This window comes from Trachemys scripta, chromosome 2, assembly GCF_013100865.1.
Source record: "Trachemys scripta elegans isolate TJP31775 chromosome 2, CAS_Tse_1.0, whole genome shotgun sequence".
Taxonomy (NCBI): Eukaryota; Metazoa; Chordata; order Testudines; family Emydidae; genus Trachemys; species Trachemys scripta.
The window spans coordinates 166,443,270-166,457,840 of NC_048299.1; the positions used below are offsets into that span (position 1 = coordinate 166,443,270).

A 14,571-nucleotide genomic window follows, 5' to 3' on the forward strand; every position below is an offset into this window, starting at 1 on the left:
AGAGAGAAGAGATCTTACCATATACACAGTGCGTCAAAACAGATATTGTAAAACATTGGCAATGAAATTAGTGTATGAGAAGTGTACACTAATGAAAAAAATATTACAGGATGCCATCCAGACTCTAAAATTATAGAAAAGGTTTTACATGGCATTTTAGAAATAGGTGATCATGCTGTTAAAGAGTAATATAATACACTAGCATTAAGGAACAGAGTACGTTACTTGTATAATCAACTTTAATTGTGGCATTTCCTGATTTTTGGGTGTCTAACAGTGCAACTTTAATTTTCTCTGAACGTAGGAAGTTTTGGGAAGGTATTTGGAATCATGCAAACACAGAGAGAAAATATATTGAGTAATTATAATGTAATCTTAATAAACCTCAAAAGTTAACTTCACAATTTTGTGGTGTTAAAAAGGACCTCCAAAAGAACTAGATGCATTTATAGTCATGTTAATTTTGTTACTTTATTGCAATAGACAAATGGTTACTCTTCCCCCACTCTGACTTTATTCTCATGAAGTTCTGCCATCCCCAGTCAATGTCTCCAGCTACCCTGATTTTCAGTATTAAACCACTGTTAGTCCTGGTAATGTATGGATGTGATAGCAATGCCAGAAATTACACACCATGTATGAGAAGTGACTGTAAACTACAAGACTTTAATAACATTGAGGGATTTTTGGTAATAACATCAACCACGAGAGTGAACTTCAAAGAATTTTGATGCCACCAGAAACTCCAACGTGGCAATATAGTCTTGGGCGTTTTCTGTTTTTTTTTTTTTTCTTTTGGATAATATAAACAGCTAATTTTTTAAAAGTATCTAATGAAAAACTTTCCTTTCCCTATCAGTGCCATAGCCATCAACCCACTCTTCCTTCCCTGCTCTTCTTTCTTTTCCTACTTTTTACACTTTCTCCTTTATAGTGGCACCTGAATTTTTTGCCTTTGATCATGACAGGACTGGCTTTAATTTAAACATTGCTTTGAATCACAGCAGATTCATACATGTTTCAGAATTTGTGTATGTGAGGCCACTCTATGAAGTGAAATATTTTGTATAAGAATGTGTCTGTACCATGTATTGTGTTTTTCACAACATTACCTGTCACTCACTTATGAGTAAATCTATGTTTATTACCTTTTATGAATAGGCAGAAGTGTTAAAGTGTATTGAATTATATAAACACATAACTGACTATTAGTATTTTGGTATAAAGGACAAAGGTCTAAATGTTAATATTGTAGAATTCAGTTGATTTTGAATTTCCTTTATCATAAAATGAATGAAAAATGTTTAAATAAAAAAACTGTTTTGTTGATATCCATGCAATGTAGTTTCAAAGAGATTCAGATGCAAAGAATTTCAAAGCAAGTTGTGCTTTATAGTTTTGGAAGATGTCAAAGTATCAGCCTATTCACTGCTTTGTGGCATTGTTCTGTAATGCTTGATCATTCTTTATGAAGCAGTTGTGTGGAGATGGCTGAAAATTAGGGTACGTCCAGACTACCCGCCGTATCGGCGGGTAGCGATCGATTTATCGGGGATCAATATATCGCGTCTCGACGAGACGCGATATATCGATCCCCGAACACACTCCCCGTCGAACTCCGGAACTCCACCGGAGCAAGCGGCGGTAGCGGTAGCGGAGTCGACGGGGGAGCCGCGGCCGTCGATCCCGCGCCGTGAGAACGGGAGGTAAGTCGGAATAAGATTCGGTGACTTCAGCTACCGTATTCCCGTAGCTGAAGTTGTCAGCTACGGTATTCCTGTAGCTGAAGTTGCGTATCTTACATCGACATCCCTCCCCCCCCCCCCTCCAGTGTAGACCAGGACTTAAATACCCAGCATGCCCACATTGTGATTAAAATTGTACTATCAACCTCTGTATTCAAACACTGTTGACTGTGTGCTGACCTGCTGTGACCTAAGATAAGTCATTTAAATTTTCTGTGCCTCTGTTTCCCCTCCCACCTTTTGTCTGTCTTAACTTGGTAGATTATACGTTTTCTAAAAGAGATGCTCTAGCTGAGCCAAAATGTATGGGCTTGATATAGGAATACTGAGTGAAATTCTACAGCCTGTGTTATGCAGGAGGTCAGACTTATCATAAATGGTTCCACCTGGCCTTAGACTCTATGAATAACCTCTCTGGGGTAGGGACTGTCTCTCAGTATGCACACTGCCTCGTACAATGGGCGCTGATCTCAGTTGGGGCCTCAAGGCACTACTGTAATACAAATAATAAATAGTAGTCTGCCATGCTACTGACTAGCCTATAGTACAGTTTTATAACAAGGAAAACAAAATGCCCTGGCCACCGCTATCAGGCAAATGGTACCAGCAACAACCATTTTTTAAGCATTCATTAGATAATTCACTAGATAATACTTAGTCCTGCCTTGAGTGCAGGGGACTAGACTAGATGACCTCTCGAGGTCCCTTCCAGTTCTGTGATTCTATGAATCTATGATTACTATCACCATGTGAACTGCGAAGCAGACAGCGTCTAAAGGAAATTCAACTCCTTTAAACAGTCTGATCTTAACTGTTACATGGCTTGTGGATATCGTTCGTTGGTTTCTATTTAAATGTCAACTACACAGCAGAGCTTAACGACTTTAATAGATATGTGCATTTTTTTCCAATGGCTACTTAATAGTTCCAAATAACACATTGCAAATGCTTAGAGCCGGGGTACAAAATTTGAGTGACAAAAAACTATCTGTGGCTTGTTATAAAGTTATAGAACTATACATCTGAAATTTGGTATGAGAATTTTTCATGGCACTAATATGAGCTAATTAAAAGTTCTTTGGAATTTTTGGAAAGAGTTGTCATACCTACATCAGAACAGCACAAAGAACAGGTGACTTTCTTAAGACAGAACTAATGATGACATGCATTCTGTCCTCCTTTCATACGTTCTGGTACGGTAGTCCTGTATTTTGTGTCTGGACAGCATATGAACCCACCAGGGACAGTCAAGTATAAGAGCAGTGCAACTACGCGTGAATCACATTCCTCTCAAATGGGTTGTCATACTATGTTTATTATAAGTGGGGGCGGGGGGGATTATTAAACAATGAGGCAAAGAAGTTCTGAGAGAGAGACTGAGTAACTATAAATGGCACAACTCACTGCTCAGAACATAGAAAGCTCAGAACAGTGAATTATGCAAATAATAATTGAGAATAGAATCAGATTTCATACTGCCAAATCTTTAGGTTCTTACTTCCACCAAAACACATATGCTAGTGCGCCTCCAGGCCACCAGGCGTTTCCACAAAGAATGCTGAATACTGGCCAACATTGTGGCATAGACCTACAGTATGAATCACTGTTCCCCAAAAAAGATGAACTAAAGATTGGGTCCTTGGAGCCGAGTGCTTTTGATTCCCAAAGCCACCTCTAAACTCGGGTTCAGTTTCTGCTTCAGTTCACAATGACTTAGATTTCTCATCAGCAAGTCAAATAGTTCAATCTTGAAAATTGTCTAAAAAAGGACTGGCGACATGATAACCATATGAAGAGCTTTTAATTTCTATGTCAGTGATTCATTCCCCTTATCTTTGGGGATTTTGAGACAATCAGAACTTGCAGTTGGCAGCCATAGGATCTCCCATGAGTTGTTCTTTCTCAAAACATCCTGCTTCCAGCCATGGAAAAACAGCAGCAGTTAGTACTCCTGCCTGTGTTTCTTTCTTATTTGCAGTGTTGTAGCTGTATTGGTTCCAGAATATAGAGGAAACTAGGTGGGTGAGGCTATATCTTTTATTGGACTAACTTCTGTTGGTGAAAGAGATGTGCTTTCGAACTCCACAGAGCTCTTCCTCTAAGAATTCTAGAGCTCGAAAGCTCATCTCTCACCAACAGAAGTTGATCCAATCAAAAATATCACCTCACCCATCTTGTTTCTTTCTAACAGTGAATTTGCCTCACAGCATGAGATTCTTCTTCAAGTGATTGCACATGTCCATTCCACTGTAGGTGTGTGCACACCTCGTGCTCAGTTCTTGGAGATTTTTCCCTCAGCAGTACTTTGGGGGGCAATGTGAGTGCCCTCTTGTGCCTCACATTTCTGCATGCAGGCATAAAGGGCCACACTGCCCTCGATGCTCCTCAGTTCCTTCCTACTGCTGGTGACAATTGTTGGAGCTCCAATCTTTGTATCTGCAAGACTTCTCTCTTTTAATGTATATAGAACCTGTAGAGTTAGCTTTTAGTCTAGTGTAAACTAAACTAAAGATATAGATATAAGAATAAGTATAGGATAGTAATTTTCTAGAGTGGGGTTCCCAGTTCCTTGTTAGAGACTGGCCTCGGTACAGGACTAATTGTTCATTCTCCTGGCTCCAGGGCCTGTTGCTCATGTAACAAGTCTATGCCAGTGAGTGACCCATGCCACAGCTGCCTTAAGTGTCTGGGAGTGGTACATGTAAGTGATAAATGTCACATTTGTAGAGGGTTCAAGCCCCAATCAAAAAAGAACAAGGCTGCCAGATTCAAGTGGTTGTTTATGGAGTCTGTGTTTCCCACTTGGAACGGGTACCAAGCACATTTGAGTTATCTAAGAGTGCTCCCCCTGTTCTGCCTGTGTCCAGAGGCAGATACTCGTTACAGGTATCTAAGAAGAGACAACGTAAGGCTCCCAAAGACTTGGAACTGTGGCCTTCAAAATCTACAGTAAAGCACCAAACTCAGGCAAGGACTTGGGGGGGTGCTAAGAGAAGAGGCACCCCCAGACAGTCTAAAACCCAGGAGGGATTGCTGATTCAGAGCCCAGGAAGAGTCCATTAAGACCAACCCCTGAAGGGCTAGAGCAGCTTTCAATACCACAGACTCAGGAGGCCTTTTTGGTGCCATCTACACCCAAGGTTTTCGAGACACCCAGAAAGTTGCTTAACCTGTTGGTGCTAGCTTCCTCTGCTGTTCAAGAATCTCGCCTGGTACTAGCATTGGAAGTGCTCTCTGGCCCCAGAGCAGTGTTTGGTACCAGTGGCTTCTATAGTTGCAGCTCCTCTCGATAGGGTTCAGTCTAGAGGGAAGCCAGAGATGATCTTGTCGATACCCCCATCTCCAGACTTGGAGTCAGTCTCCCTGGTACCATTGGAGTCAGCTCCACTATGGTCTGAGGAAGCAGATTTTTCATCAGACTCCAAAGTCAGATCAAGTGTCTTGACCCAAGCAGCATCTACATTGCAAATTTTAGCCCTGCAAGCCTGAGTCAGCTGCCCCAGGCTGAGACTTGGTGCGGTGAGTTTTTTATCACAGTGTGGATGTCTCCTTTGTGCCTGAGTTTTCCCTCTGTACAATGGGAACAACTGCCCTGCCCCGCATGGCTGCCGGGAGGGTAAGTCTCTTAAAAATAGTGAATTGCTCAGCTACTGCAGTGATGGGGGCCAGATAAGCCAGAGAGTCCACGGCCGGACGGGACTGCCAGCTTATTTAGCCTGGTCTCCGGCATGTCATAAGTCATCAGCAAATGAGATTAGACCAGGTGTTACAGCCAAAGCTACAGAAGGAAGTTACAAGATTGCACAGTGCACTGTAAAAAACGGAAAGCCATTTACAAACAGAACCCCAGGCCAGCAGCAGAGTGCCACTGAAAATCAGCTCGCGTGCCACCTTTGGCACGCATGCCATAGGTTGCTGACCCCTGTTCTAGAGCATCTCCGCTCCCTTCTTGTCCTTCTACATAAGCTAGGCTTTGGGAGCATCTCAGCAAGGTCACCATTGTCCCTCGACCGGGACCGTGCAGGGGAAACTGCATGCACAGTACTGCCTTTCATCCTGTCAGCAGCTCCTCGTGTATTCACAAAAATGCATGGTTGTAGTAGAGGCATTCTAGTGAAGATCACGAATCCATGTGTTTTCCTACCTATATGATGGGCTAATGAGAAGCTGATCCACATATCAGATACTGTCCAGTGTAGCTACTGTTCAGTCCACTTTCGACAGGTGGGGGTTCCTAATCAATACAGAGAAATCTTTCCTGATGCCTGTTCAAAGAATAGAATTCATTCGGGCAGACCTGGATTCTACAAAGGCCAGGGCTTTCCTGGTGGAGCAGAGGTTCCAAATAATGCAGGTCATTGCTCTACATCTAAAGGGGCACCCTGTCACTACAGTTTGGAATTGCCTCAAACTTCTAGGACAGGTGGGGGGCGTGCACTTGCATGATGCAGCATATTAGGCTACGCCTCAGAGAAGTGCAGGGTTGGCTAGCCTTGATGTACTCACTGGCCCATCATCATATGGACATGGTGGTTCAATTACCTGCTCAGCTGTTATCTTTGTTTGTTTGTGACAGTCACTTTAGACACAAATGAATCCGATCTAAGTTGGGGAGCTCACTTAAATGTCCCTCAGGGCCTTTGGTATCCTCAGGATCTAAGTCTCCATAAAAAATACCAGGGAGTTTCAGCTCCATTTAGCTTGGGTGGCATTCCTTCTGCACATCAACACAGCAGCCGCATTCTATGTAAACAAAGGGGGGTGGGTGGGGGAGAAGTTCCTCAAAGTTATGCCAGGAGGTGAACCTCCTTTGGAATTTCTGCATCACCAGTCCCATCAACCTGCTTACCTTCTGGAAGTTCAAAACACTCTGGCAGACCACCTGAACAAGTTGTTCACAGGTCACCACAAATGATTTATTCGCCAACATGTGTCCAGGTCCATTTTCCAGCGGTGGGGAACACCCCAAGTGGACCTGTTTGCAACACCAAACAAGGTCATCTTTTTTGTTCCTAAGAGGGTCACAGCCCAGGTTCACTGACAGATGCTTTCCTCCTGCCGTGATCAAAAGGCCAGCTGTATGCTTTTCCTCCAGTTACACTCCTGCCCAAAGTTTTGTCCAAAGTCAAGGAAGATTCCACCCACCGAGAAGTGGCGCGGGTGAGCTATGTGCTGGCCGCGGCTTCTTGCCGCCCCCATTGGCCCGGGACGGCGAACCGCGGCCAGTGGGGGCTGCGATCAGCCGAACCTGCCGCGTCAGCAGATAAATATAACTGGCCTGGCCCTCTAGGGTGCTTACCCTGGTGAGCCATGTGCCGAACGTTGCCAACCCCTACTCTAGACATTAGAAGAGCTTTGGCTTTTTACCTGGATTGAACTAGGTCTTTCAGATCTTTTTCCTCAGGTCTTTGATGCAGTTTCAGACAGAGTAAAGGGCCATCCAGAGGATCTCTTCCTGGATTTCTAGCTGTGTTTGTGCTACCAATTGGGTGATATTGCACTTCCAGTAAAATGGTGGCTCGCTCATCCAGGTTGCAGGCAAACTTCTGTAGCCTTTCTGGCTCATGTAACCATATCAGATGTTTGTAGGGTAGCAAATTGGTTGTCAGTCCATATGTTTGCCTCTCACTATGTCATCTCTCATCAATCTAAACACGATGCCAGATTTGGACAGGTGGTCCTTCAATCCTTGTTCAAGTAGACTCCACACCGACCTCCAGTTCAAACTGCCTGGGAATCACCTATAGTGGAATGGACATATGCAATTACCGAAGAAGAAAAAACGCGTATCTCTCTTTCCTGTAACTATTCTTCGAGATGTGCTGCACATGTCCATTCCTCGACCCGCTTTCCTTCCCCTCTATTGGAGACTTTCTAGAAGGAACTGAGGGGTTGGGGGCAGGAGGGGGAAGCATGGTCCTTTATACTACTCGCGCAGTGGTGCAAGGCACCAGAGGGTGCTCACACTACCCCGACAGTTATTGCTGAGGGGGGAAATTTCTAGCAACTGTGCACAGTATGCACACACATCTACAGCAGAATGTATGTGTGCATTCAATAAATTACGAAAAGGTAGGTAATTTTTTTTTCCTAAGGTCCTTCTCTACTGCTTCTCTTTCTTCTCTATCTTCCTTCCTAAAGTTTTAACATTACATCAGCCTTCATCACTAGTGTGCTTTACTACCTGTGAGCAAAACTATTTAAGCATGCCACCCACTTTTTCTTAAAACTTTTTCACCTTAATCCCTTCTTTACTCACACGACTTGACCCACAGCATACGATCTGACTGGCTCACTTGGCAAGAGAGAACGAAAACGAGAGTTAAAACTCCTAATTGTGCCAATATTATACATCATTTCTAAAGCAACTCAAATCTTAAAACATTTAAAATATGTTAAATCTAGGCTGAGTTAAAAAAAATTCCTCTATATGTTCCTGCTGTCCTAGCTGAATTCAAAGGTCTTTGAGCTTTGAGTTTTCTAGGCTGTGGAAGAGGTTAAAATGTTTGATGTTCACATCCTCTTTCTGTATCAGTTTACTCTTGAATATCTTTGAACACCTGAAAAACTAGCTTGCTGCATGCAGATAGAGAAAATGTCCTGACGAGTTCATATATACTCTGTGTGTTCAGGTGCATGCAGATTTTTGTTGCTTTCTTTTAAACTTGCACATACAAATGTAGAAAAGTCTCAACATTTTCATGTTTATTTGATCACTTTAAAACTTTGCACAACTTGTATACACATATACATTCCACACAAATTCTGCCTTTTAGCAGTTTTTTGTGGAAGACTTATGCTAGCTGAATACTTTTGGAAAACCCAACTCTCAGAACCCAATTGATTTGATATGCAATATTGTGTGTGTTTTATGGTTGTTTTTGGAAGATTCAGTGGTATAGTTCTACTACAGCTAAACCTGTATACCCAAGTGCAGTACATTTGGTAGGATGATACTGTATCTGACAACTCCTGAACTACTACTCCATTGAGTGTGACTGCAAGTTTAGTTTCTGTTACTTCTCAGAACCACAAATCTTTCCCTTCTGTTTTTCACATAGTTTGTACAAGTCATTGCAAAAGCTTTACATTCTTTGCTAAACTTTCTTCTAAAAAGTGAACTTTCTGGGGTTTTTTGTTTGCCACAAACTAAACTATTTAAGACATAAAATGGAAAATTGTATTTAACAGATAATAGATTGTCTTCCCAAATGTTTCATCAGTACAAAACTGCTGTGGTTGGCCCCAAATGGGAAGATTTTTTTTTTTTTTAAAGTTTCTATCAGCCAAAGTATGGTTGAAACTTCCCTATATGTCTGTTTAAATCGTCCCAACCAGCTTTTCTCTGCATGTCTTTAGAACATTATCAGGAATGTGTGTTTTTTATTAAGTAATTGTACCAATAATTGCTCGTGGCAGCTAGGATTCTGGCAAGACAGATTTTGCAGTTTAAAGGCACTGGGAGTGGAATATATAGTATTTGTACAATAGGGTTTATTTGGTTATTCTTTAACGCCTTTTATTCAGAAGCTGTGGAAAAGTATTGTGTTATCATAGAATCATAGGACTGGAAGGGATCTTGAGATGTCGTCCAGTCCCCTGCCTCATGGCTGGACTAATTATTATCTAGACCATTTCTGACAGGTGTTTGTCTAACCTGCTCTTAAAAATCTTCAATGATGGAGATTCCACAACCTCCTTAGGCAATTTATTTCAGTGCTTAACCACCCTGACAGTTAGGAAGTTTTTCCTAATGTTCAACCTAAACCTCCCTTATTGCAATTTAAGCCCATTGCTTCTCATTCTATTCTCAGAGGTTAAGAAAAACAATATTTCTCCCTCTTCCTTGTAACAGCCTTTTACGTACTTGAAAACTGTTATCATGTCCCCTCTCAGTCTTCTCTTTTCCAGATAAACAAACCCGATTTTTTCAATCTTCCCTCATAGGTCATGTTTTCTAGACCTTTAATCATTTTTGTTGCTCTTCTCTGGACTTTCTCTAATTTGTCCACATCCTTCCTGAAATGTGATGCCCAGAACTGGACACAATACTCCAATTGAGGCCTAATCAGCGCAGAGTAGAGTGGAAGAATTACTTCTCATGTCTTGCTTACAACACTCCTGCAAATACATCCCAGAATAATGTTCACTTTTTTTGCAACAGTGTTGACTCATCATTTAGTTTGTGGTCCACTATGACCGCCAGTACTCCTTCCTAGGCAGTCGTTTCCTATTTTGTATGTGTGCAACTGATTGTGCCTTCCTAAGTGGAATACTTTGCATTTGTCCTTATTGAATTTCATCCTATTTACTTCAGACCATTTCTCCAGTTTGTCCAGATCATTTTGAATTTTAATCCTATCCTCCAAAGCACTTGCAACCCCTCCTAGCTTGGTATAGTCCACAAATTTTATACGTTTTCTCTCTATGCCATTATCTAAATCATTGATGAAGATATTGAACAGAACAGGACCCAGAACTGATCCCTGCAGGACCCCACTCATTACATCCTTCCAGCATGACTGTGAAACCATTGATAATTACTCTCTGGGAACGGTTTTCCAACCAGTTTTTCACCTTATAGTAGCTCCTTCTAAGTTGCATTTCCCTAGTTTGTTTATGAGAAGATCATGTGAGACAGTATCAAAAGCTTTACCAAAGTCAAGATATACCACGTCTACCGCTTCTTCCCCCCCCACACTTACCCCCCGTCCACAAGGCTTGTTACCCTGTCAAAGAAAGCTATCAGGTTGGTTTGACATGATTTGTTCTTGACGAATCCATGCTGACTGTTACTTATCATCTTATTATCTTCTAGATGTTTGCAAATTGATTGCTTCACTATTTGCTCCATTATATTTCCAGGTACAGAAGTTAAACTGACTGGTTTGTAATTCCCTGGGTTGTCCTTATTTCCCTTTTTATAGATGGGCACTATATTTTCCCTTTTCCAGTCTTCTGGAATCTCTCGCGTCTTCCATGACTTTTCAAAGATAATCACTAATGGCTCAGATATCTCCTCAATCAGCTCCTTGAGTATTCTAGGCTGCATTTCATCAGGCCCTGGTAACTTAAAGACATCTGATTTGTCTAAGTAATTTTTAACTTGTTCCTTCCCTATTTTAGCCTCTTCTGATCCTACCTCATTTTCCATTGGTATTCACTATGTTAGACGTCCAATTGCCACCAACCTTCTTGGTGAAAACCGAAACAAAGAAGTCATTAAGCACCTCTGCCATTTCCACATTTTCTGTTATTATTTTTACGCCTTCATTGAGTAACAGGCCTACTCTGTCCTTGGTCTTCCTCTTGCTTCTAATGTATTTGTAGAATGTTTTCTTGTTACCCTTTATGTCTCTAGCTAGTTTTATCTTGTTTTGTGCCTTGCCCTTTCTTATTTTGTCGCTACATACTTGTGTTATTTGTTTATATTCATCCTTTGTAATTTGACGTAGTTTTCACTTTTTGTAGGACTCTTTTTTTTTTTTTTTTTTTTTTTTAAAGATCATTGAAGATCTCCTAGGTAGGCCAGGTTGGTCTCTTGCCATACTTCCTATCTTTCCTACACAGTGGGATAGTTTTCTCTTTTGCTCTTAATAATGTCTCTTTGAAAAACTGCCAACCGTCTTCAATTGTTTTTCCCCTTAGATTTGCTTCCCATAGGAAGTTATGTCTCAATACTCTAAATAAGAACTGTTTTAAATTTAAGAATGTTGTTACATTTCACTTGATTGGCCTAATAGTTACAACCTATGGCTATACAGTGCATTTGCTTTAGTACTATAGTGCTATATAATAGGATTGGCAGCATGGTATCCCAAAACTATAATTGTGTGGGCCGCAGGCATGGAGAAACCTGAACAAAAATACATTATACATAGAAATTTTACTTTCTGAACAGAATTTTCTAACAAATTTACAGTTGGATGATGTTGCTCATATTTTTAATTAATTAAATAATTTTTTCACTTGACCAGAGCTCGGAGAGCCAGGAAGCGATTGCTTCCATGAAGGTGCTCATTAAAAGCTGCAGGGATATAAAAACTATTACTCTAATTTTTTTATTTTTTTATTTTTGTTCAAAATATACTGTAGCTGTTCATTATGCCTGCAGGTCCTGATTTGTTTGGTTTTGTGTATCCACATGGAAAAATAAATATCCTTCTTGAAATAGAAGAAAAGGAGCGCCCCCTTTACATTAGTAACTGCTTATGCTCTGTGTATGGTTGGAAATTGACTCATTGATGACAGTGGTTGTCACAACAAGTCTCCTTGAACAGGTATTGAAAATGGTCTTTACTAGTGTAAGAGGTGCAAAACTGTTTGTCATCGTTCCATAAGAGCTTTGAAAATTTTCAGTACTGGTTTAGGGGGACCAGTTGCTAACAATATTTGTCAAGCACCATGTCATTTCCCTAGTTTGTACTGAGATCACATAACTCAACTGTGCCTACCTATCCTGTATATTTTCTTCTTAACTTTGTCTTTGCTTAATGCAGCCTGTTCTTCTGAATAATGCAATGTATAATTTAATTCAGAAATACTTTATGAAAAAGAAATACATTTTTGACCCAAGTCTTTGTGGTGTGATGGGACCTAAATCCCAGTGCTTTGATGCGGCTTGTATTCGTTCATGTTTTTCCATATCACTGGTAGCTATTATTATCAGTGACAACGTCTATTGCAAAAATATGTCTGCCTCTTTATTTGCTAGTGGGTTTCCTAAGGCAGAACTGATGTGGTATGCTAAATCATCAGACTATATATGATGGTATGTGATTGCGTTGTCCTCTTCTGGATTTAAGCCCTCAGAGGATTTAAGCCCTAAGAAAGGAAAGTAGGGGATGAGAAGAGAAAGGAAGATGAAGAGGGAAAGAGGCAAAGGGAATATGGCACAATCTCACATCAGCCTGTGAACTTTTGACAGGGTACAGATAGTGATGTTTAATATCCCCACTTTGGTTTACTAATTACAAGGAACATATTATTTCAGCCAGTTTCACAAACACTGCTCTACAGCCAAAATGCTTCTGAAATAAATGTAGTCAAACTTTACTAATTCTGGGTCACTGAGAACGAAAATGATGCTTAAAATTGTTGATTGGCTCTAGTTTTCAAGATATGCTATTGGGTCAATATATACGACCCATGACTTGGGAATGGCGGAGGATAAGTGAGTTATAAAGGGAAGGGATCTCAATTTAAACCAGAAATGACTAACATACATCTTTGACTGGATCTATGAATAAATCTATGACTGGGTTTGGACAGTACTTGCTTTTTAGGCAAAACAATGAATGATGCAATCTGAAGCTGGTATTGCGTCATACATGATATGAATTGCATCATGTTATTCCTAGAAGTCATGGATGATGCAATCATAACGAAGCTTACATCACTCTGCTGAACAAATTGCCCTATATCAGCTCTAGAAATCATACAGTGTCGTGCTCTCTTATTTGTCAGTGTTTGATTTTGCAAAGGGACACATTTCTGTTTAGCCAAAGTGAGCAGAGATGCCTCGTACTTGTGTGAACAGTGCAGATAACTTCTACTATGTTTGTGGTGAAGTGACTTTTGCAACACAAAAGCACAATATAACCACTATGGTTAAGAAAGCCTATCACCTTTATTTTGGCTGCAAAATTGGAGATCAGGACAAGAGGTGGGCCCCACACATATGCTGCAACACTTGTGCAACAAATCTTTGCCAGTGGTTGAACAGGAAAAGGAAATCTATGCCTTTTGCAGTGCCAATGATTTGGAGAGAGCCAACAGATCACACCAGCAATTGTTACTTCTGCATGGTGCCTCCAGTTGGGAAAGGTGTGTCAAAGAAGAAAAAGTGGACTGTGCATTATCCAAACATTCCATCAGTTATACGCCCAGTACCCCACGGAGAAGGACTGCCCGTTCCTGATGCACCAGAATCATTCTCACTTGAGTCAGATGAGGAAGAGGAAGAGGATGAAGCTTCTGGTCCTGAACCATCAATGTCACAGGACCCACATTTTCTCCCATCCTCCTCCTCTGAACCACACCTCATAACACAAGGTGAATTGAATGACCTTGTCAGGGATTTGGAATTACCCGAGAGTAAGGCAGAGCTGTTGGGCTCCAGACTACAGCAGTGGAATCTCCTGGCAGGTGATGTTAGGGTTTCCATGTTCCGTGACCATCAAAAGGATCTTGTCCCATTCTTCTTCATGGAAGGTGATCTTGTAGCCTGCAACAACATCGATGGTGTGATGGCAGCCCTCAACATCGTTCATGATCCAGATGAGTGGAGACTGTTCATTGATTCATCGAAGAAGAGTCTTAAAGCTGTTTTACTGCATAATGGCAATGTTTTGCCATCAATTCCAGTTGGTCATGCAGTCCATATGAAGGAAACCTATGACAACATGAAACAACTTTTGAGGTGCATAAACTATGACCAACATCAGTGGCAGCTTTGTGGCGATTTGAAGGTTGTTGCTCTCTTGCTTGGTCTGCAGACTGGATACACAAAGTAGTGCTGTTTTCTCTGCGAATGGGATAGTCGTGCAAGAGATTCCCACTACATCAAGAAAGACTGGCCACTCCGACAGTCATTGGAGCCTGGGAGGAAAAGTGTTCAGCATCTACCACTTGTTGAATCAAGGAAGATTTTGTTACCACCCTTACACATCAAGCTGGGTCTGATGAAGAACTTTGTCACGGCCATTGACTAAACAAAAACAGCTTTCAAGTACCTCCATGGAAAATTTCCAAGGTTAAGTGAAGCTAAGATAAAGGAAGGTGTCTTTGTTGGTCCTCAGATTCGTGAACTTCTTTGAGATGATGC

At 41.2% G+C, this 14,571-nt stretch overlaps 1 protein-coding gene across 1 annotated transcript in view; it reads left to right on the plus strand.

The window, feature by feature from the left end:
• Positions 1-14,571, plus strand: part of EXOC2 (exocyst complex component 2) — a 206,281-nt gene that overhangs the window by 170,396 nt on the left and 21,314 nt on the right. The gene's annotated exons all lie outside the window — the stretch shown is intronic.